This window comes from Sus scrofa, chromosome 1 (assembly GCF_000003025.6).
Source record: "Sus scrofa isolate TJ Tabasco breed Duroc chromosome 1, Sscrofa11.1, whole genome shotgun sequence".
Lineage (NCBI taxonomy): Eukaryota > Metazoa > Chordata > Mammalia > Artiodactyla > Suidae > Sus > Sus scrofa.
In genome coordinates, this window is record NC_010443.5 from 99001145 (window position 1) to 99024951 (window position 23807).

General features: G+C 40.1%; 1 protein-coding gene across 7 annotated transcripts in view; it reads right to left on the bottom strand.

Moving 5' to 3' along the window:
- The window catches only part of DYM (dymeclin), a 382159-nt gene extending 358639 nt beyond the window's left edge, over window positions 1-23520 (bottom strand). For 3 of the 7 annotated variants that reach the window (XM_021092955.1, XM_021092933.1, XM_021092915.1), the window contains exon 1: window positions 23218-23507. The gene's annotated coding sequence lies outside the window, so the exon portion shown is untranslated. Of the gene's footprint in view, window positions 1-23143 lie in introns of all 7 variants that reach the window. The other 4 variants (XM_021092922.1, XM_021092897.1, XM_021092904.1 and 1 more) reach the window with 4 other exon arrangements.

Consider the following 23807-nt stretch of genomic DNA (forward strand, 5'->3'; position numbering starts at 1 on the left):
CGACCTTGACCTAAATATAAGAAACTCCAAACTTATTAAGAAAATCACACCTCTCTTTATTTTGAAATAGACATCAGATACAAAATTGCCTTAACCAACAAAAATACAAAATGTGAATCTGTACCTGGATATCTTAGAATGGGCATACCTCTAACCAAGAAAATGTCCCAAAGAAAATTGATAACAATCATAGGTTACTAACAAATAGTCTGAAAATGAAGCTCTTTTAACAACTAAAACAATGGTTCTAAGAAATACAGACTGGGAGTTCCCATCATGGCTCAGTGGTTAATGAACCGGACTAGGAATCATGAGGTTGCAGGTTCGATCGCTGGCCTTGCTCAGTGGGTTAAGGATCCGGTGTTGCCATGAACTGTGGTGTAGGTTGCAGATGTGGCTCGGATCCCACATTGCTGTAGCTGTGGTATAGGACAGCAGCAACAGCTCTGATTCTACCCCTAACCTGGGAACCTCCATATGCCGCGGTTGCAGCCCTAAAAAGCAAAAATAAATAAATAAAAATTAAGAAGTAAAATTTTTAATATCTTGACAATGGGATACAACTCACCAGTGAAAATGAATTAATGAGAGCTACAACTGCCAACATGGACATATCTCAAAAATACTTTTTTAAAAGAAAGCTACAGGAGGTCCCATCATGGCACAGTGGAAATGAATCCAACTAGGAACCATGAGGTTGTGGGTTCGATCCCTGGCCTCACTCAGTGGGTTAAGGATCCAGCATTGCCGTGAAGTGTAGTGTAGGTCACAGATGCAGCTCAGATCCTGCGTTGCTGTAGCTCCAATTCGAACCCTAGCCTGGGAACCTCCATATGCTGTGGGTGCAGCCCTAAAAAGAAAAAAAAATGTTTAAATAAAAAATTAATAAATGAATAAATAAATAAAAGAAAGCTGCCAAACGAGACATGGTATGATTTCACTTATACAATTTTAAAATATACAAACAACACTGTAGATATATCCATGCTGGTACAAGTATTCAAACATCCATGGGAAAAATACACAGCAAATTCAGAAGAATGCTTTCATATAATGCTATCAGGAGAGGGACAGGGGGCTTCAGGAGTGTCGATAAATACTCTCATAAACAAAAAAGGGAAGGAATAGAAACAGATGAAGCACACGTGGCAAATGTTCACATTTGCTGAAAATGGACAGCAGACACATGGGGTTTTGTTTCATTATCCTCCATTCCTGTCTTATATATTAATTTTTTAAAAGAAAAAATGGTTAATCTCTCAGCAACACTGGAAACTAGATAGGGAAGCAAAGCCTTTAAAATACTAAGAAAAAATAATTTAACTAGAATTCTATAGCTAGGTAAGCTACCAGTTACATATGAAGGTAAAAGAAAGACATTTTTAGATGTGCCAAGTCTCGAAAAATCTCCCACGCATCCATTTAAAGCTACTAGAAGATGCACTCTTTCAATATAAGGGAATAAACCAAGGAAAATGAAGACCTGGAAAATTCAGGAAACAGGATTCAATACAACATAGTGTTAAGGAGAAGTCACAGGCCAGCAGCTGTACAGCAACTGGGACAAGGGTCAACATGGCCCAGTGACCTCCTCAGGAAGAAAACACAGGGATGACAGGTCACCTGATGTCTCTGATCCTATTCTAGGAAATGTTAAAATACTGTAGAATATGGAAGGAATAAAAAACAGTTATATAGACCATAGAGTAAACGATTTTTTTAACTATGTACTTTGGGAAAAACAAAAATTGTTCAAAAAAGATCATGTAGTCAGGGATAAAGAAGGGCATTACAGGGAGTTTGTGTCGTGGCTCAGCAAAAATGCATCTGACTAGCATCCCTGAGGACACAGGTTTGATTCCTGGCCTCGCTCAGTGGGTTAAGGATCCAGCATTGCCATGAGCTGTCATGTAAGTCACAGACACGGCTGGAATCTCGAGTTGCTATGGCTGTGGTGTAGGCCAGCAGCTATAGCTATGAATTGACCCCTAGCCTGGGAACCTCCATACATGGTGGGTACAGCCCTAAAAAGACAAAAAGGGGGGGGGAGCATTATATAATGACAAAAGAGTCAATTTTCCAAGAAAACCTAATAGTCTTTAACGTGTATCCACCTAACAACAGAGTATCAAAATATATGAAGCAACAGCCAACAGAAGTAAAAGGAGAAAAAGATGAATTCATTATAATAGCTGGAGACTTGAACACTCCACTATCAGAAACGGTCAGATCTAGTAGGCTGAAAATCAGTAAGGATATAGCTGATGTCAACACCACTATCAATCAAATGGATACAACAGATATCTACAGCTACTTCATCCAACTGCAGCAGAATACAATTCTTCTCAAGCTCGCATTAAATATTTCACCAAGATAAACCACATTCTGGGCCACAAAACACATCTTAAATTGAAGGGAGGGAAATCATAAAATGCTTTGAGTGCCTAAAAGGATAAGCTGGGGATAGAGAAGCAAATCAGAGGACCCCCATGAAGAACTATTCAGACAAATGCAAAATACAGGACACTGTAAAGAACCACTGCCCTGGGTTCATCAAAAAGTCAGTATCAGGAGTTCCTGTCATGGCGCAGCGGAAACGAATCCGACTAGGAACCATGAGGTTGCGGGTTCAATCCCTGGCCTCGCTCAGTGGGTTAAGGATCTGGCGTTGCGGTGAGCTGTGGTGTAGGTCGCAGATGCGGCTCAGATCCCTCATTGCTATGGCAGCCATAGCCCCAATTTGACCTCTAGCCTGGGAACCTCCATATGCTGTGGGGACAGCCCTAAAAAGACAAAAAAAAAAAAAAAAAAAAGTCAGTATCATGAAAATAAAAGTATGTATGTGGGGGGAGCTGTTCTAAACTGAGACTAAAGGGATACAACAACCAAATGTCAAATGTAAATCCTAAACAAACCCAGATTTGAAAAAGAAAAAACAAAACACAACACTACAAGAAACCCACTCAATCTTGAGATCCAATCTTGAGGATATTAGGGAAACTTGATATGGACTAAATAGGAGATATTATGGACACAGATGACATAATGATAATATAAGTGAGTAGGAAAATGACCTGATTCTTGGATGATGTGTGCTTACACATTTAGGAACAAAGAAACACGTTGACATGTCCACAACTTACTCTCAAATGATTCAGGACAAAACAGAGACAAAGCAAACAACATGGAAAACTATTAACAATTATTATTTCTGGAAGGATGAAGTAAATGGTGTTCCTTATACTAGTTTCTCTACTTTTCTGAATGTTTGAAACTCTTTATTAAAAAGGCGTTTTGTGTTGCTGGAGTTGTGGTGTGGGCTGGCAGGTACCGCTCCAATTCGACCCCTAGCCTGGGAACATCCATATGCCACAGGTGCAGCCCTAAAAAAAAATAATAAATAAAAAATAAAAAAGAGTTTTGGCAAACAAACAAAAAAGATTAATACCATGACTCCATTTATGTAACACTCAAGACGACAAAACTGTAGTGACAAAGAACAGACCCATGGTTGCCAGGATGTGTGTGGCAGGCTAAGAAGGTAGGGTTGACAACGAAATTTCACTTCTGGGGCCTGAAAAGTTCTGAATCCTGATTGTGGTGGTGGTGAAGTGAACCTATACATGTGATAAAATTTCATAGAACTATATGCACAAAAGAAAATGAGTGCACGTAAAAAGTGGAGAAATCCAAATACAGCCTATAGTCTATTTTGTTCAGTCAATATTGGTTTCCTAGTTTTATTAGTGTACAATAGTTATCTAAATCTTGGAAGAAGCTGGGTGAAAGGTACATGGGACTTCTCTGTACTATTTCTGCAACTTATGAGTCTATAATTATTTCAAAATAAAAAATTTTTAATTAAAAAATCAAATCCAAAAATCATACATATCCCAAAAAAAGTGCCAACAAATCAGACTAACGGATATTTTCTATCAGAACCACTATGTTTACTTTTACATGTTAAATTACTTATTCACCTATATTATCACGTGAGATACTGGGATATCACATTTATTTTACCTGGTGTCCTGGAATGCTCTTTCACTTAGTTTCCCCAAATAAATTCTTTCTTTCGTATCTTATTCAAAACTGAACTTATTCAGCAAAAACAAAATAAGTCATGGTCCTTTGGGGATTCCACATTAACTTCATAACTCCAGAGAATATACAGCAGATTTTGACCTCTACCACCTACTTAAAGGCACTATTTCCTATCAAACCTTCCAAATTGTCTAATAATCCCTGCAACTCTTGAATATACCTCAATGAATTTTTTTAACAAACAAGAAAGAACTCCAGGAGTTCCCTCTGTGGCCTAGCAATAACGAACTCAATTAGTATCCATGAGGTTGCGGGTTCAATCCCTGGCCTCACTCAGTGGGTTAAGGATCTGGTGTTGCTGTGACTGCGGCATAGGCAAACAGCTGCAGCTCCGATTCAACTAGCCTGGGAACTTCCATATGCTGCAGGGGCAGCTGAAGAAAAGACAAAAAAAACAAAAAAAACAAAAAAAACTCCACAACTTGTTTATCAAGTCCTCTCTATTTATCTGGGGACTCACGCTAATTAAGAGTTAGCGCTGTGAGCCTAACAACAGTTTATTGCATAAACACCTAAGTGTGGATCAAAATGGTTAGCTGAGCAAGTACTGGTTTACTGGCAGTAAGTATTTTAGTTATGGGCTCCCTTGGCTCTGCCATGGACTCAATTTCCCTTCTCTTTGCTACATTAAAATTAACAGGATAAAAATCAGATAAAAAGAAATGAGAATCAGAGCAATTTGTTCTCAATTAAATAAACCATATTTTACTTTTCTTGTAGTACCCAAAAAGCAATCAATTAAAAATTTACTGGGAGTTCCCGTTGTAGCTCAGCAGGTTACAAACCCAACTAGTATCCGTGAGGATGTAGATACGATCCCTGGCCTTGCTCAGTGGGTTAAAGATCTGGCATTGCTGCAAGTTGTGGTGTAGGTCACAGACTCAGCTCAGTTCTGGCATTGCTGTAGCTGTGGTGTAGGCCAGCAGCTAAAGCTCTGATTTGACCCCTAGCCCAGGAACTTCCATATGCCGCAGGTGCGGCCCTAAGAAGAAAAAAAAATTTCTGTGGGGATTTAATCAGGTCCATGGATGCTGAATTTTCAAAAGAGCATAATTCCATCCCACCTCTCCTAGAAAAGGCAACAATGAAAATATCATCATAGAGGCCATTACTGAAAATTTAAGTCAGACTTGATTTTTTATTTGTATTTTATTTTTTCAACCCTATAATGTATATGGTACAAAATACAAAGGGTTCCAAGAGTATATAGTAAAAAGTCTCTCCTCCATCCCTTTTCCTAACCACCTAGTTTCTCGACTCAGAAAATATTACTAGTCTCTTAGGATCATTTCACAGATTTTCTATGTATAGACAAACATATTTTCTCCTTTTTACACACACCATAACACATTATATATGCCTCTTTACTTTACCCAGTTAATATATATTAGAAATCGTTACATATCTTTTCATAAAGCACTTAATTTATTTTTACAACTCTATCACATTCCAGTTTTTAACTCCATAAATGCCATATTGATGAGACATTTAAGTAGCTTATTACAAATCATTCTCCAATAAGTATCTGGTATATATACGCATGTTATCAGTATATAGGTACAATAAATCCAGAGAAACAGAATTGCTGGGACAAAGATGATGTGCATTTCTAATTTTGGTAGATACTGCTAAAAGGCAGCAGAACATGCCACCTCAAAATATGCCACTTTGGCAGTTTATTTTGAGCTGCAGGCACTTGAAAAACAGCAACTGCAAGGTGAGGCCTTTTCTGAACCCTCCTTACCTGCCTAAGGACAGATTCTCCAAAAGGAACTCCAATCATAATCAGTTTCATCAACCAGGGAAGAATGACTCTTAGCACAGGAGAGCAAGAAGGTGACCGGACGTTGAGACAAACTTTGTCACCAACTACCTCTCTCTCATCTATTCTTCTAAGGCCTCTTCGCCTTTCCTAAAAACCATTTACACTCCCTTTAGAGGCCTACACCCCTCCCTTTCCCTATTAAGATAGTATTTAGACCTGAATTCTAAGCCACCTTGGGAGTTACTCATTTTTCTCTAGCTGTCTCCCATGTATACATGAGGAATGCAAGTTAATAACTTCTGCTTTTCTCCTGATGATCTTTTATCACAAGGGCTTCAGCTAAGAACTCAGAAGGAGAGAGGGAAGATTATTTTCCCTCCCCCACACTGCCTAGCTGCCTTTAGAGGTCGCCAACTTCCCCTCCCTTTGGCAATGCCTGTTTTTCCACTTCACAGTCACCGCAGTTTAATCAAACTTTTTGATCTTTGCCAGCTGAAAGGTGAAAATTGTTTTCAAGATGATTTTAATTTGCATTTCATTTCTTTTGCTGTGAATAAGGCTATTACCCTGTTCATAGCCTTTGCAAATTTTCTATCAATTTATAGGAAATTTTCCTGTCAAAGCTGGTAGGCTAGACCAAACTATCAAAGTAACTTCTCGATCCAGGATCAATATGAAACCTTTCTAAAGTACGAATAAACCCTGTAAGCTAAAAGAAGAGATTGAACAAAAAACTAACAAGGAAAACCAAGACAGCCAACTGAGCACAAAATGCAATGCCTCCTTCCCCTCTTTTCCTCACCAAACCCTGGAAATAATGCAAAACAATGTTGGTCAATCATTACACACCATGCTCAAAAATTCAAAAGAAACCAGAAGCTGTGAGGAATCCCAATAAAATGTAAAACAGCTAGAGATGGACAGAAAAGGGAAATGACATCCAGGGCAGGTGCCAGAGCCTTCCATCAAGGGCATCGGGAGTAGGAACAGCAACCCCAGGCCAGAGGCAGACGGTCAGCAAAGGGCCAGAGGCCAGGAGCAACAGGCCTGGCTAGGACACCCTGCCCACTCACCCTTGCCCTCACTCCCCTAGGCGGCAACAAGGTACTATCTGCTGAGAACAGAGAGGGCGGGCATTGCCTGAGGCAGCTGCAATGCCAAGGAGGCACACGATCAGCCAAGCAAAGACCACGGGAGGTACTCTTGCCAGAAAGTTCCACCTGCTCCCAACCCCCACAGAAAGCAGAGCAGAAAACCCAAGACTCAATGGCATCTCTGCTGCATTTGATTCATGCCAAGGACTCCAAACATACACACACACACACATCACGTGCATGCCCATGTATCTGGAAGTCCCAAGGCTCTTACCAATGAAAACCAGAACACAACGGAACTTGAAAAACCCACTATCCAATCACCTCACCTGCTAAGGTCCTTCTGCTCTTCCCTCTCACTGTGCCTCACAAGTGTTCCTTGGCTTTCAGCTCTTCTTTCAATGTATTAGTAACTGAGCCTCCCTCCTGGTTTCACTAGTGGCTTCCATGATATTACTTTCAAATCTTTCCTAGTCCCAACCTCTGAAAGGAATACCATATGCCTAAAACACTTAAGACATTTTTTTTCATCTTAAGGGTGTGTGTGTGTGTGTGTGTGTGTGTGTGTGTGTATATATATATGTGTGTGTGTATATGTGTATATATATGTATGTGTATGTATGTGTATATATGTGTATATATGTATATATGTGTATATGTGTATATATATGTATATATGTGTATATATGTATATATGTATGTGTATGTATGTGTATATATGTGTATATATGTATATATGTGTATGTATGTATATATGTATATACAGAGTGTGCATGCACGTGCGTGTGTGTGTGTGTAACTGTGTGGATGACAAAGCTCCTTACATAAATCTACACTAGAAATAAGCAGCATGCAATTGCTGATGTTTTTAGCAGAAAACCTTTCAAAAGACCTATCTTTAATCCAATGCAGTCAGTAACTCCATCTTAACATGTGTAAAACGAATTCCATCCTCCCTCCCAAACCAGTCTCCCCTCACCTCACTACTCCCCTAAAGTTCCTGTGATGTAAAAACTATCTTGAAATGTTATGCTTCTGTAATATATATGACCTAGCCCCCTAGATTATCCCTGAGAGGCATGAATCAGGCTTTACATTTCCTCCTTATCCCTAACTAACCTACAGAACACTGCTGAAGAGAAATTACTCAAAAAAAAAAAAAACTTATGAAAATAGCCAAGGTCCTATTGTTAATAAATCTATGAAAAGATCTTCAGTATTAAATGAGGAATAAAATACGCTAAGTGAAACAATAATATATCATTTTTACCCATCAGGTTAGTAAAGGTTTAAAAAAAAAAATCTAAATAGCAGTGTCATATCTGGCAATGTCTGTCAAAACTTTAAGTGAACATACTCTCTGTGCCAAAATTTTTGCTTTTTAAAAATTTATCTTATAGGCTCTCTTCCTCTCTTGCTCTTTGTGTCTGTCTCTTTCTCTCTCCCTCTCTACCCTGCCCCACCCCCCCCAGCCTGTCTGTGCCTGTGCTTTCTGCACACCTATCTTCTCTCTTTAAATAAACATTGCCTCACTAAACATTCACTGCCTCGCCAAAAAAAAAAAAAAAAAAAAAAAAAATTTCATGGGTAAACTCATACAAATTGAGAACTTCTAAACATACAGATTTTAATCATTCTTTAGAATAGCAAATACACAAAATAACCTAAATGATCATCACTTGGGGATTAACTACAGTATGGAATAAGGTTATGATGGAATACAATGTAGCCACTGAAGAATAGCACAGATGTCACATGTTAATACGTAAAAAGATATCCTAAATACCTCCAGTAAAAACAAAAAGACACAGAACAACTCATATAGTAGGATCCCATTAGTTGCAATAAGCACGTAAATTCTTATATATGCCTGGACATATTCTGGAAGGAAACATAAGGGCCCAAGACTGGTTACCTTGGAAGAATGGGACTGGAAATCTGGAGGGAAGGGACTTCTCACTTTATGACCTTCTATACTATGCTTAATTTTTTTTTAAACCATAGACATGCTGTGATTTAAAGTGAAAAAAAAAATCTTAAATAAACGTATTCTCTCTTTACCCTCCCCGCTTCAGGAAGGATTGGAAAGTACTTCTGGCTTGTGCTTTAAACTCTTTTAAGAGTGACTCCAGAACTAATATTTTGTCTTAACTTCTCAGTCAAAACCCAAACATAAATCTTTACTTGTTGAACATTCAATTTGATGTCTTGCTATCACCTTAAATTTTAAAATAGAATGTAACATTTGTCTCCCCAAATAAGCAACCCTTCAAAAAGTCACTATTCCTCTTCCTATCAATTTTATCAGCATTCTTGGCTCAACTTATCTCACTCACATACCCAGGAATCATTCCACACATGCCTCTTACACACTTACTATAAACAGTAAATGACTGCTTGCTGTAACAATGGGTACTGAAAATGCAAAAATGAATAAAATCAGGTCCCTGCCATTAATGAACTCAAAGCCTAGTGGGAGAGACAAACATGTCAATAAATTACCATTGCACATAAAAGAAGCTCAGTGGAGTTATTACAAGAAGCTGTGGAAATATACAGGAGCATCTAGGGAAGAGGAGACCACCTATACAATGGCACTAGTAACCCATTTACTTACACGGTCTAAGTGCTTCACATTTACTGATTCATTTAGTCCCCATTAACAACTCTACAAGGCAGGCACAATTTTATCATTTTACCGATGAGGAAACTAAGGCATAGACAGGTTAAGGAACTTACCAAATACCTGAGGTCCCAGAGACAGTAAGTCAGCAAAGCCAGAATCTGAACCCATGCAATCTAATTCCAGAGTTCCTGGTCTTTATTGCTTCACGGGGGTGACTCTCCAATGACCTCAACAAGTCTGATAGGTTCTTCTACAATATCCACAGTTCTAACATCTTTCAAACCCATCTCTCTTTAGTCCTGCTGCCTCCATGCTAGACCAGGCTTCTATAATCTCACGTCTCAGAACAAAAGCATCCTGATTTCTTTGCTTCCAATCTCTCCAGTTCCATTCACTTTGCACACTCACTACAGTAATCCTTTAAAAAAAAACAGGAAATTCAGACCAACATTGAAATTAAGACCAAAGGTTCTAATGTGACACAGACCCCTCGAAGTCTATATAGAGTCAGTCTGAATCTCCATTTTTAACCGCTTATCAAACTGCACTGCATGACCAAAAAAAAGACGTTACTTACAACTCTTAAGATTGTCTGAGGATGAAGCAAGATGACGCAAGCAAAGCATTCAGTAAAGGACCTGGCTCAGAGTATGCTTAGCCAAATAAAAAGTCAAATATAATTTTCTTTTTTTCCTTTTTAGGGCTCCCCTCCAATTATAGAAGTTCCCAGGCTAGAAGTCGAATCAGAGCTGCAGCTGCCAGTCTACACATCATAAACTATTTTTAATATTAGTAATTACCACTTTCATCATTTCACTCACCAGCTCAAAATTATTCAACGATTCTTCATTACCTGAAAAGCCAAATACCCACATGCAGGACTCTCCACAGTCTGTTGTTATATTTACTTACATATATGTTTTATATATATATATAATCAACTATACTTAAAAAAAAAAAAAAAAAAAAAAAAAACCTCCAGTCTGAAAGCTCACTTTCTGACATTATTTTCAATCGTCCTCCAAACCAGCTCTCTTACAGGCTCATTAAAAACACCACCTGAGGAGCATGCGACTAAAAATGCAAATGCCTAGGCCTCAAAGGTTCAGAATGGCAGGGTAGAGCCCAAGCATCTCCATTTTCTAAAAAGCACTCAGTGATTTTGACAAAAGTAGTCTGTGAACCTCAATGTGCAAATAAGTGCCATAACAAAGTAAGGTGAACCGACTTCTCAACACCTAGCATCCGCTGCTCTGCTCCTGCCATCCACACCTGCCTTCCACCACCACACCTGTCCCATAGCACCTTGAACCCTAGTCACTAAGCACAGCATGAGAGCTCTTTTTTCTCTATAATCCTAGAAGTCTATCTCCACCACTCATTTGGAATTTATGTAATCTTCTAATAATGCCTTATTTCGCTGACTCTTATAATACTGCTATTTAACTTTTCGGATCAGTTATTTCCTCAAGTCAATTTTACTATCATGAGTGCTAACACTTTGAACAAGAAATGATGTACTCAATATTTTGTATTTAATTTGTGAAATATCTGAGACATAAATAAAAGTAAATCTCCTTTTTTATGTGTGCTGTCTCCTGATTTAATAAGTCTTAGCTGGAAAGTAACCATGAGTGGATCTAAAAATCCATGATATCCAAATTCTATCCTGATACCCTACAAACATGCAAATAACACTCTAGTGCACTTTTTCCCACCTTAGGCTGAGAATCCATAAACTATGAACTATGTTTCAGAATCACCTGAATACATATATATGTGTGTACACATACACATATTCATTTGGACTCAACAGACCTTAAGGTGAAACCTCGGGAGTTCCCATCTTGGCGCAGTGGAAACATATCTGACTAGGAACCATGAGGTTGCAGGTTCGATCCCTGGCCTCACTCAGTAGGTTAAGGATCCGGTGTTGCTGTGAGCTACAGTGTAGGTCACAGATGCAGCTCAGATCCTGTGTTGCTGTGGCTGTGGTGTAGGCTGGCAGCTGTAGCTCCGATTAGACCCCTAGCCTGGGAATCTCCATATGCAGCCAGTGCAGCCCTAAAAAAAAAAAAAAAAAAAAAAAAAAAAAGTGAAACCTCATCACTAAAACAAGAGTCCAGAGAAGAGGGGGCAACAATCACTGGCCAAAAGTCATGTTAAACACTACAGGTGCCATTAGTCCATCAAGTAATGGAACATTCTCTAAAAGGTTACTATGTTCCAAGTGTACTTAAGTAAGTACAGTTCCATATTCCACTCCAGTGAAATGAGAGTGATGAAAATAAAAAGAGATAAGCCCACAAGTATAGGATCAGAGGAGGTGTGAACAATGGAAAGGTGATAGGGGTAGTAACTGAACTGGCAGAGCTGAGGAAGCCCCCAACGCAAATGCCTGCCAAAGGAGATGCTAACAAGAAGGAAGCCAATCCACCCCAGGAAACCCTGGGAAGGTGAAAGAGCTGGAGAAAAGCACCACAGAAGATGGGCAAGGAGTGGGGCTCAAGTCCGTGAGTCTCTCCCCACAGAAGGAGACCATGTGCGTGCTCTCTGGAGAAATCTGACTGGAGAGACTCTGGACTCCGAAGCCAAGTTTGGAAAGGGTAATGAGGATGAAAACCAGGGGAATGAAGTTAGAGGCTGACTGCTACACAGTTACCCAGTGGGTTTCCCAGCTTCCAAGGCAGGAGATTGAGGATGTTTCTCAAGAGAAACTGAAGGAGGACCCAGGGAAAAGATAGACTCCCCTCACTTAAAAAGCTGGTTTGATGTTCCCTCATGGCTCAGTGGGTTAAGGATCTGCTGTTGAAATTTCTGTGGCTCTAGTTACAGCTGTGGCACAGGTTCAATCCCTGGAACGGGAACTTCCACATAACTTGGGTGTGACCAAAAACATAAAAAATAAAAATTAGAATTTCCCGTTGTGGCTCAATGGAAACAAACCCAACTAGTATCCATGAGGTTGCAGGTTCGATCACTGGCCTTGCTCGTGGGTTAAGGATCCGGCATTGCCCTGAGCTGTGGTGTAGGTCGCAGACACAGCTCAGATCCCGAGTTGCTGTGGCTGTGAGGCAGGACAGCAACTGCAGCTACGATTTGACCCATAGCCCAGGAATTTCCATACGCTGCAGGTGCAGCCCTAAAAAAATAAATAAAATTCTGGCTTGTTACCTAGAGCAATGCCCACTACTCATCAAAATCCACTCACACAGAGAGCTTCCAATCAATGTTGGGAGTCTCAATCTTAAGAACAGCCCACCAAAAATTATTAGGCTTGTGAGGAAAACCTCCAATATGAAATAAAGGAAAAAACAAATTAATCAGAAAACAGATGATTCTAAGAAAAAATTTTAAACTAATATTCTAGGAGAGATAATAAAAACAATAAGTGCAAACATTTATGTGGCACCTACTATGTCCCAGATACTATTCTAAGTGCTTGACACACATGGACTCATTGAATCCTCACCACAACCAATGAGGTGGTACTGCTATTACTTTCCCTGCCTAGATGATGGATTAGCAAATTATGACCCAAGGGCTAAATCCAGCCTGCTGTATGAGGAATGATTTTTTACATTTCGAGTGGTTGAAAAAAAAAAAATCAGAATTTGTGACACGCGAAAATTATATGAAATTGAAATTTCAGTGTTCACAAAATTTTATTAGAACACAGTCTCATTTATTTACATATTCTAAAGCTGCTTTCATGATACAACAGCAGAGTTGAGTAGTTACTACAGAGACTATATGTGTGCACTCATCCCTTTATACTGCTACTTAGTGACTACAAATCAATGACACGTGACCAGAGAGCATTTCAAGTGTCATGCATACTGCCATACTTTGACATTTTTAATTACCAGTGTATCTCTCACATCCAAACAGAAAGAAAGTAGACTCTGATGTCACATATTTTTTTTCTTTTTTATGGCTGCACCTGAAGTGTATGGAAGTTCCTAGGCTAGTAGCTGAAATGGAGCTGCAGCTTAGGCCTATGCCACAGCCACCACAACATGGGATATGAGCTTCATCTGTGACCTAAACTGCAGCCTGCAGCAACACTAGATCCTTAACTCACTAAGGGAGGCCAGGGATCAAACCCACCTCCTCAGACACTATGTCGGGTTCTTGGTGCACAGAGCTACAATGAAAAGTCCCGACGTCACACTTTCAAGTCACAGTGGAGTGTAGATTTTTCTGTTTTTTTTTTTTTTATTCACTTTTCTACTGTACAGCAAGGTGACCCAGTCACACATACACATTCCTTTTTCTCATATTATCATGCTCCATCATAAGTGACTAGATAAAGTTCCCAGTGCTATACAGCAGGATCTCATTGCTTATCCACTCCAAAGGCAACAGTTTGCATCTATTAACCCCAAATTCCCAGTCCATCCCACTCCCTCCCCCTTCCCCTTCAACCACAAGTCTGTACTCCATGTCCATGATTTTTTTCTGTGTAGATTTTTTTAAGTCTAATTAGATATCAAAGCATTATGTTTATCATGTAATAACATCACACCTGTGTAAGAAGAATATAACTAAGGTAATAACCTGACATGTCCCATACACAGCACTCACTCCCAACTCATGAGAGCAACAATCAGGAAAATTAGAAATTTAAAACAAGGCAGCCCCCATTGTGGCTCAGTGGTTAATGAATCCGATTAGGAACCATGAGGTTGCAGGTTCAATCCCTGGCCTCGCTCAGTGGGTTAAGGATCCAGCATTGCTGTGAGCTGTGGTGTAGGTCGCAGAGGCGGGCTGGATATGGCGTTGCTGTGGCTGTGGCATAGGCCAGCAGCTACAGCTCCGATTAGACCCCTAGCCTGGGAACCTCCATATGCCGCAGGTGCACCCCTAAAAAGACAAAAAAATTTAAAACAAGGTATTTCATCACAAGCAAACTGTGCTCCAAAAAATAAAAAGTGAAAATGACGCTGCAACCAGTAAGATTCGAAATAGCTCATTTGTTAACCAAGCAAGAAAAACCATTTACCAATCATGAGTTAAATTGTTTGATTACAGAAAAGAAATGTGTCCATAAAAAATAAAACATCTTTGTCTTGCAGTGAAAATAGCTGCTCAAAGAACAGTCTGTACAAAACAATCATAGCCATGAATGTTTTCCAAAACAGTTGAGAAAATATTAATTCAGTACAACCTGAAGCAGAATTTGCTAAGATGTATAACAATAGATGTTGGTAAAAAAACAAGTGTGAAGCAGAAAAAAAGTTTCACTGGACTAGCTTACAAACCTTGTGAAAACACTTTTAAATAAAAGCCTGTTCATTATTCTTTGAACTATCAGCAGGTATTCTACATAAAATATTTGAATCCGTTATGTGTTATTGAACCCGTAGTGTCAACAGTTATGAACTTAACTGTCAGTTCCATAAAATTTTTCCCAGAAATAAAAGTTGAATACCCTGATTCATCCTACCACACAACAATTCTGAACAAACCCCATCAATCACTGTTATTGAACACTGAGCACTGAGTGGCTTTGGAAATTAGTATTCGCTGCAGATTTGATAAGATTTCACAAGGAATTCAACCAAAAATTAGAAGGCCAACAGCACTTATGTTTAAAACTTATATGGAGGTAAAGTAATCTCAAGAACAACTGACGATGAATCACAGGCAATGTCAAGCTGCTTTATACACTTCCATAGCTGTTAAATATCAAAATAAGACTTGAGATTTACAGTCCCATACAAGTATGTAGTAGATATATTTCCCAAAGTCAAACTACAGTTCCAGCAGCATTTTTCAGACCTCAATGCAAGTATAGAAATACTATCTACACTTCAAAAATCATTTAGCTGTGCGACAAGGAGCTTCTACATAACCCCCAATTAGAAGTGATCAGTTAGTAAAGGATTTGCTAAAAGGTAAATATCAAGAAATGAATCTAACAGAAGTCTACAGATGCTGTCCAAGCAATAAATACGCTCCATGAAAACCATATGTTCAGAGCAGAGCATTCAAATCAACTATACCTTAATAAAAATTTTAAAAATTTAAAAACCATATGTTCACAGACCGTTACCAGTATTTGGCAATAGTTAACTGAGCAAAAAGATATATTCAAAGATGAAATACATAAAATCTCAATAGAAATCAGCATTCAATATGAACATGTGTAATTAATTTTAATGATAGAGAACAGCAACTTTAAACTCCAATTAAGTAAAATGCTATCCCTTCTCCAAAAGAGCGATTTCATTCTTCCCATTAGCAAACCTTTATTACAAAAAAAATTCTCAACCATTATTAGTATTATATTTTTAATTTCATCAATAAAAAAAAATTCCATGAACTAAGAACAAGATATCATAAAAAAAAGGAAATAATTAAAGAACAAGAAAAGACACTTCAAATTTAAAACTGATTTAAAAATTCAACAGGAGTTCCCATTGTGGCACAGCAGAAATGAATCTGACTAGTATCCATGAAGACATGGGTTCAGCCACTGGCCTCACTCAGTGGGTGCGGGATTCTGCATTGCTGTAAGCTGTAGTGTAGGTCTCGGATGGGTGGGGCTCAGATCCTGCACTGCTGTGGCTGTGGGGCAGGCCAGGAGCTGTAGCTCCGATTAGACCCCTAGCCTGGGAACCTCCATATACTGTGGGTGTGGCCTAAAAAGCAAGAAAAATAAATAAAAAATTAAAAAATTTTTTTAAATGAAAACAACAGAGAAAAGACAAGGTCAAGGAAAATCCCATAATAAAGAGCAAGAAGACAAAGAGATGGAAGGCAAGAGACAGAAAATAAGACCATTTAGAAGGTCTTAATAGATTAGTAATAAGAGTCCCAAACAAAACAAAGTTAGGTCAAGACACTGTCAAGCTGGGAACTGTGAAGGTCTGAGATTGTACTTTACCTGTGCAGTAACAAAGACAATAAAGCCTCTGAGACGGCAAGGGGAAAAACAAAACAAAACAAAAAAAAACCCAACTCACTGCTCACAGTAACAGCAGTAGCCAGGGTAACATCTTGCATCAGTTTCCTGGGTTCCAATCCCCACAGGTCTTTCAAAGTATTTGGTAAAAATCAGCAATATATTCATGGAAAAATAAGCAATAGCATTGAGGGGCAGGGAAACAAGGTAAACTACTCAGCTCAGCAGTGATATTTATGCAGTCATGATAATAATGCAAACTGAACACTAAACAAACTAAGAATTCTTAAGTATCTGTATTGGAAGGACTGGGAGAGAGGGAGGAGGAGGAAGACCTTATCTACCATAATAGGAGACAGTAAGTATTACTTAAACCTGGTAAGTCACAAAATAGCCTTTTTTTTTTTTTTTTTTTTTTGCTTTTTTAGGACTCAACCTATGGCATATGGAAGTTCCCAGACTAGGGATGGAATCCAAGCTGCAACTGCCAGCCTACCCCACAGCCACAGCAATGTGGAAAATAGACATTTAGACATTATTTATAAACACAGTTAAAAGAGGTTATCTCTGGGAGTTCCTGCTGTGGCCCAGCGGGTTAAGGATCCAGTGTTGTCTCTGCAGCAGCTCAAGTTTGACCCCCAGCCCGGCACAATGGGTTAAAAGGATCCAACACTGCCCTAGCTGTGACATAGATCACAGCTGCGACTCTGATTCAATCCCTGGCCCAGGAACTCCATTTGCCATGGGTAGGGCCAAAACAAATAAATAAAAGAGATTATATCTGGGAACCAGCTGAAAAGGATAACTAAGGTAGGGTACTACTGAATTTTTTATATTATAAATAATTCATTATCTTTTCTAACAGTTGGCAAGGATTACTTTTAAGTAAAAATATTAACTTTTAAATAGATTGGAGAGAATGTGCTTTACTACTGCACAGTCATTGATTCATATAAACAACTCAATGTGCAAATATCAAAGAATAGTGCAGGCTTGAAAAAACAAACTAGCAATACCCAAGCTACATCACACTGGTTACGTAAGGACAAGGACTCTGTCAATATTTCCTGAGTGCCCACTCTGTAGCCAGTACAATGCTATGAGCCAACGTTAAAATTGCAAAAGATGGAATTTATTTACAGTTGAGTAAGAGATATAGATAAAGCAACATGAAATTATAATATGGCAACTACTCAAAACTCAGTGAAAGTTTTCCAGAGGTCATGCCCTAAATATAAGTAAGACCTGAAAGATGGTCCAGGTTGGGTGTGGAGTTCAGAAAATGTTCAAAGTAAAGAAAAAGGCATATATGTAGGCCTAGGATTAGGAAAACAGGCAGGGCCCATTCAAGAAAGTGACAGCAGCTCAACAAATCTGGAGTACAGAAGGAAGCAAAAAAGGCCAGAAAACAAGCCAATGCCTGATGGGGAGACTTACTAAAGGGCATGTCTTCTACTGTGCCCACTAGAACCATAAAATCACAGGCATCCCCCATCAGTCTTCCTCTATACAATGACGATTTCAATTTATCTATGTCTAGTCCAGAACTGTCTTGTGAGTGACTCTTGTCTGTGAGTGCCAGACCATTTATCTGAGTGTATGACATAATTACCATCTGGACCCAGAAGTCAAGGGCCACACCCGAGGGTGACAGAGTTAGAAGCTAGAAAAGAATCTGGATCCTTAATGACAGTGGAGCCACCATACTAGCCCTGAACTGTCTACCTCTGGACTTCTTTTACATGAGAAACAAACTAGTAACACATTTAAGCTAGTGTTTTTATGCTACTCAGAGCCAAAGCTAATCTTAACGGACACAAGAGGCTTTGAATGTATGTATTCTAAGAAGGTTGCAAGAGACCTTCTTAAAGAACTGTCAAGGTTCAGTGATTGACTTCATCTACAAAAGAAATTTAGAGGATTAGGGATCCAGCATTGTCAGTTCTGTGGCACAGGTTTAATCCCCAGCCAGGGGAACTTCCGCATTCCACAGGAGTGGCCAAAAAATAATAAAAAAGAAATTTATTATCATCATATGACATACAAAAAACTGCTTTTAATTCTTCTAATGTCCTTATTGGAGAGTTACAGCCACTTGTGGTGTCTGCTTTTCTAAATTGAGATAATTGACATTAATATTAGTTGCAGGTATATATAACACAATGATTAATGCAACTTGATTGTCACAGTCTAGTTAACATCCATCAGCACACATAGTTAATTTTTCTTGTGTTGAGAACTTCTAAGATCCACTCTTAGCAACTTTCAAACATACAGTCTCCATGCTGTACATGACATCCCCAGGATTTATTTATCTTATTACTGGAAGTTTGTGCCTTTTGACTACCTTCATCCATTTCACCTACCCCCACTCCTCACCTGGTATCTGCATTTTTAAAGGACATGACAAAAACTTAAGAAGACATCAAAAAGCACTACCAAATGTCCTTAAAGGAATGGAATTTTAAAAAGCTTCTCGTGAATAAGAGCTAGTTGTAAAACTGTTCTCAACCCCAATAGATTACTTTGTCTAGAAAGAGATAAACATAAGGATAATTTAAAAGTTTTTAGGAGTTCCCGTTGTGGCACAGTGGTTAACGAATCTGACTAGGAACCATGAGGCTTCAGGTTCGATCCCTGACCTTGCTCGGCAGGTTAAGGATCCGGCGTTGCTGTGAGCTGTGGTGTAGGTCGCAGACACTGCTCGGATCCCACGTTGCTCTGGTTGTGGCGTAGGCTGGCAGCTACAGCTCCGATTCGACCCCTAGCCGGGGAACCTCTATATGCCATGGGAGCGGCCCTAGAAAAGGCAAAAAGACAAAAAAAAAAAAAAAAAAAAAAAAAAAAGTGCAAGCAGTTTTTAAGTAGCAGTTCAGAGCATTAAGCTCAACTAAGAACCTCACTAAGGAAAATAAGCTTAAAGATAGGCACAGATGTTTAACAATTCCCACTACACCTACTGTCAGCGGTTCAAGAAAACACACCACCATCAGAGAGCCAGCACCTTCATGCCTGGAGACAGTCAGGACCTTGAGAGGAAGCTGGAAAGTGGAACCCTCTAAGGAAGCAAGATACCCAATTATAGGACTTCCTAAAATTCTTTCCACTCTAAGATGCAGAGTCTTCTCTCCATCCTGGAAAGGGATGGCAACAGCCATCTTGCCCTTCTGCTTTTCCGGCCCACAGCACTCAACCATGCCTAGCTGGGTCCCAAGATGGAAATTCTAGAAGAGAATTCAAGCCCAAGTCTCACAGACACTCATTCTTCCTGAAAATTTTCTCTCACTTTGAGTCTTTCTGGTGAATTAGAGGTGCCTCTGTCACCCACTGGGCATGCACACCATCATAGCCCCAGACTGCTCTGTGACTTCAAGTAGTGGGTCAGCATTATATACACTGTGATTACAAGTATACAATACTGAGTTCCCGTTGTGGCTCATTGGGCTATGCACCCAACTAGTATTCATGAAGATGCTGGTTCAATCCCTGGCCTCACTCAGTAGGTTAAGGATCTGGCGTTGCCATGAGCTGTGGTATAGGTCTCAGATGAGGCTCAGATCTGGTGTGGCTTTGGCCTTGTAGGACAGCAGCTGAAACTCCAATTCAACCCCTAGGCTGGGAACTTCCACATGATGCAGGTGCAGCCCTAAAAAGCAAAAAAAAAAAAAAAAAAAAAGCATACATTACCTAAAAAACATGAATACAAAAACACTAAAACAAAACATAGAAAAACTTCACATGTTATTACTTTCCTTTTTTACTTACTCGTATTTAAAGGTCTCATTTTACCAAAACCTAGCCTACAGGTGTCACAGGTATTTTCCATGTTTTTGTTTTTCGCCACCCCCTCAGCACACGGAAGTTCCCAAGCCAAGGATCAAACCCACAACACAGCATGGACCCAAGCTGCTGCAGTGACAATCCCAGATCCTTCACCCGCTGCACCACAAGGGAATTCCCCATATGTTTGTTTATAGTCACTGGAACAGTTCTAGCAGTAACCATTCCCATTGTCTACAAAGTGAAAGATGACACACTGCATTTGTAAGTGGCAAACAAAATCACCAATTTTCTCAGGTCTCAACAAAATATCTCAAAATGCTGTGGTAGGCAGAACGATCCCAAAGATATCCACATCCTAATCTACGGAACCTGTGACAAAAGGAACTTGGCAGGTGTAACTAAGTTAAGGACCTTGAGGTGGGAAGTACCTTGAATTACTCAGGTGGACCTGATCTAATCACATGGGTCCTTAAAAGCAGAGACCCCTTCTTTCCCAGCTGTGGTCAGGCTGACTAAAAAGAACGGTCAGAGAGATTCAACGCTGCTGGCTTAGAAGATGGAGGAGCGGATCACAAGCCGAGGAGTGTGGCAGCCCCTAGAAGGTGGAAGAGGCAAGGAAACAGATTCTCCCCAAGACACTTCCAAAAAGAAACATAGGACTGAAACACTGATTTTAGCCCAGTGAAAATCATTTCATAGTTCTAAAATACAAAACTTAAAATTTAAAATTTAAAAAGTTTTAATTTATAAACTTCTAAGTTTATATTTAATAAATTTAAGTTTTACTTTCTATAGTGTATAAGTTTAAATTTATAAACTTAAAGTTTAAACTTGTATTGTCTTAAGCCACTATATCTGTGATAATTTTAGAGTAATCAGAAGACGAATACATACACATTAACTAACTTCTAACAATCATCTAAAGAAGAAAAGCATAATCAAACTGCCCAAATATTCAGAGCACTATGAAATATAATAGCTATTTGTGCATTCTGTGGAAATTTCACTTCTGTTTTCCTCCTGCCTTCACAAAACTCCATCCATTAAAGAGCCAGCCAAAGTGACAATTCCTAAAACTTTCTGTAAAAGGATGAACTATACTAACCAAGAAAAAGAAACCATCAGGAAGGCAAGATTGACTGGAAATATTAGGCAACAATTAATACTGTATTTTTCAGAGAATCAAACATTAAAGTGTTTGCGCTGTTTATTCCCTTTATATCAAATGAGTACCACATTTTTTTAAAAAGTACTTCTACATATTAAGATCTTATTAATTTTTTAGGTGCGATCATTATATTTCGGGTATATTAAAAAGAGGATGACTCAGAATTCCCTGGTGGTGCGGCTAGTTTAGGGTCTGGCGTCACTGCAGCAACTTGGGTTGCTGCTATGGCACAGGTTCCATCTCTGATCCAGGAACTTCCCCAGGCTGTGGGCGTGGCAGAAAAGAAAAAGAGAGGGACTCAATCTTCTATAGACAATATACGCAAATATTTACAAATGAAATGGAGTGAGAATAGGACTGGGTGGAGCCATAGACGAAACTAAATTAACCCGAGTTACTGTTAGAGCTGGAGAAGGTACAAAGGGGTTTACCATATGACCCCATTGTGTGAAATTTTCCATATTTATAAAGTACAAAAACAAAGTCCTTGGCCTATCATACTAATATAGATTTTTTAGTGTATTTAACAATTGAAACACCTTCTTGTAACCTTGTCCGACCTCAATGGTCTGCCACTTAAGCCAAGTGCATCAATTATTCTCTAATCTCCACTCATTTTTCCCTATTTACTAACCTGATGAGTTTCAGGAAGTCACCTAACCATTAAAAGACTGTTTCTTCATCTGCAGGATGAGAATTTACAATTCCCCAGGCCAAGTTGTGGAGACAATTATCTAAGATAAACACTACAAAGCAGAGTCAGCATTCTAGAAATCTACATTATTCATAAATTTCATATGCTCAGCAGCAATCAATCACTTATTCCTATAGATCCTCTTCAATTCCACAGCCAGTTCCTCTCTTGAGCCTTCAATTCATCTGCCCCAAGGGCAGGGTCCCTCTCCACTGCCCTCAAACCCCAGTATCTTTCAGTACAGCACCTTACCTCTTCTCATTACAGGATCCCACCCAATCTGCCCCCAAGTCTATCCTGGATACTACCTTGCTGACCCTATTACAATCCTCTCACAGCTTCTCTACATTTCAGTACTTTCATCTTATCAGCTTTATTCACCCACTACTGTGCCCAGTTCCCAAACACCTGGGCTAACTTCCCTCCCTCTCACCTTTCTGTTGAAACACAATTGCTAGTTGTCAGGGAGTGGAGGAGAGGAGAATATGGAGGGACTGCTAATGGGTACGGGTTTCTTTTTTTGGATGATGAAAATGTTCTGAAATTAGATAGTTGAACAGCCCTGTAAATATGCTTAAAAAAAAAAAAAAAAACACTGAGTTACACTTTAACTATACTTTTAAAGGATGAATTTTATGGTATGTAAATTACCATTAAAATGTGTATGTCAAAAAAAAAAAAAAAAACTGCTCGCCCTGCCCATCACACGCCCATTTGTCACTTCAACCCCATCTCCCAAAGCATCGACTTGATCTTTGGTAACCCCCCTCCCCAACTCCTAGCCCCAGACTCGGACAGAGGCCCCTCTCACTCTGATTAACACACCCCCTCACTTCTGGACTCGAAGTGCCAGAACTGAACCTAGAATTGGGGGAAGGGGAGTTATGGGCAGCTCTCGCGGCTCAGGCACAGCCCTCCAGGGTGTCTCCGTTCCCCAACCCCCGGCAGAAGGACCCTTCTCCCCTGCCCTTCCCGGAGATGGAAAGGGTGTCCCCAAACCTGCTCTGGCAAGGGGTGCAGGCCCCAGTTGGGGCTTCCAGGGCCGCGTTGCCAGGGGCGGCGCCACAGCCCACCTGTCCCAGCCAACGGGGAGATCGGCTTCCAGCTCACAGACAGACAAGTGGGTGGCAGAAGGGACAGGACAAGCTTCGGTCGCCGCCGCAGCCGGGGTGGCGCACGGTGGTTCAGGCCTCCATGTTTCCACGTCTCCGCGGCTCCGGCTCTGGCCCTGGCTCCGGATCCTGCTACGGCTCCGCTCCCGCCCGAGCAGCGTCAGTGCGGAGGCCCAGAGGCGGGGAAAGAAGTGGGAAGCAGCCGAGAACGCCTCTGGGGACCGAAGGGCCCGGCGCGCTCCAGCTAGCGGTCACGTGGTGCGCGGCGTGTGGACTTCTGGGAAATGTAGTCCTTTGGGCGTTACGCGTTTTTCCACACTCCCGAGCCTCCAGGGCAACGGCAAAGCCGCGCGGCAAAATCAGAAGACACCGAAGCTTCTAACCCTCCTACTGGAGTCCTGGTTTACCTTGCAGCTCTTGTTCTGGTGGCCTAACTTTATTACGGTCCCTGTTCATTCCAACCCAATCATCACACTAAAGTCCAGGAATTCCTTGGAGAGCTTTGACGAGTGGGGAAATAGGAAAGTAATGTTTGACAGAGACAGAGTAGC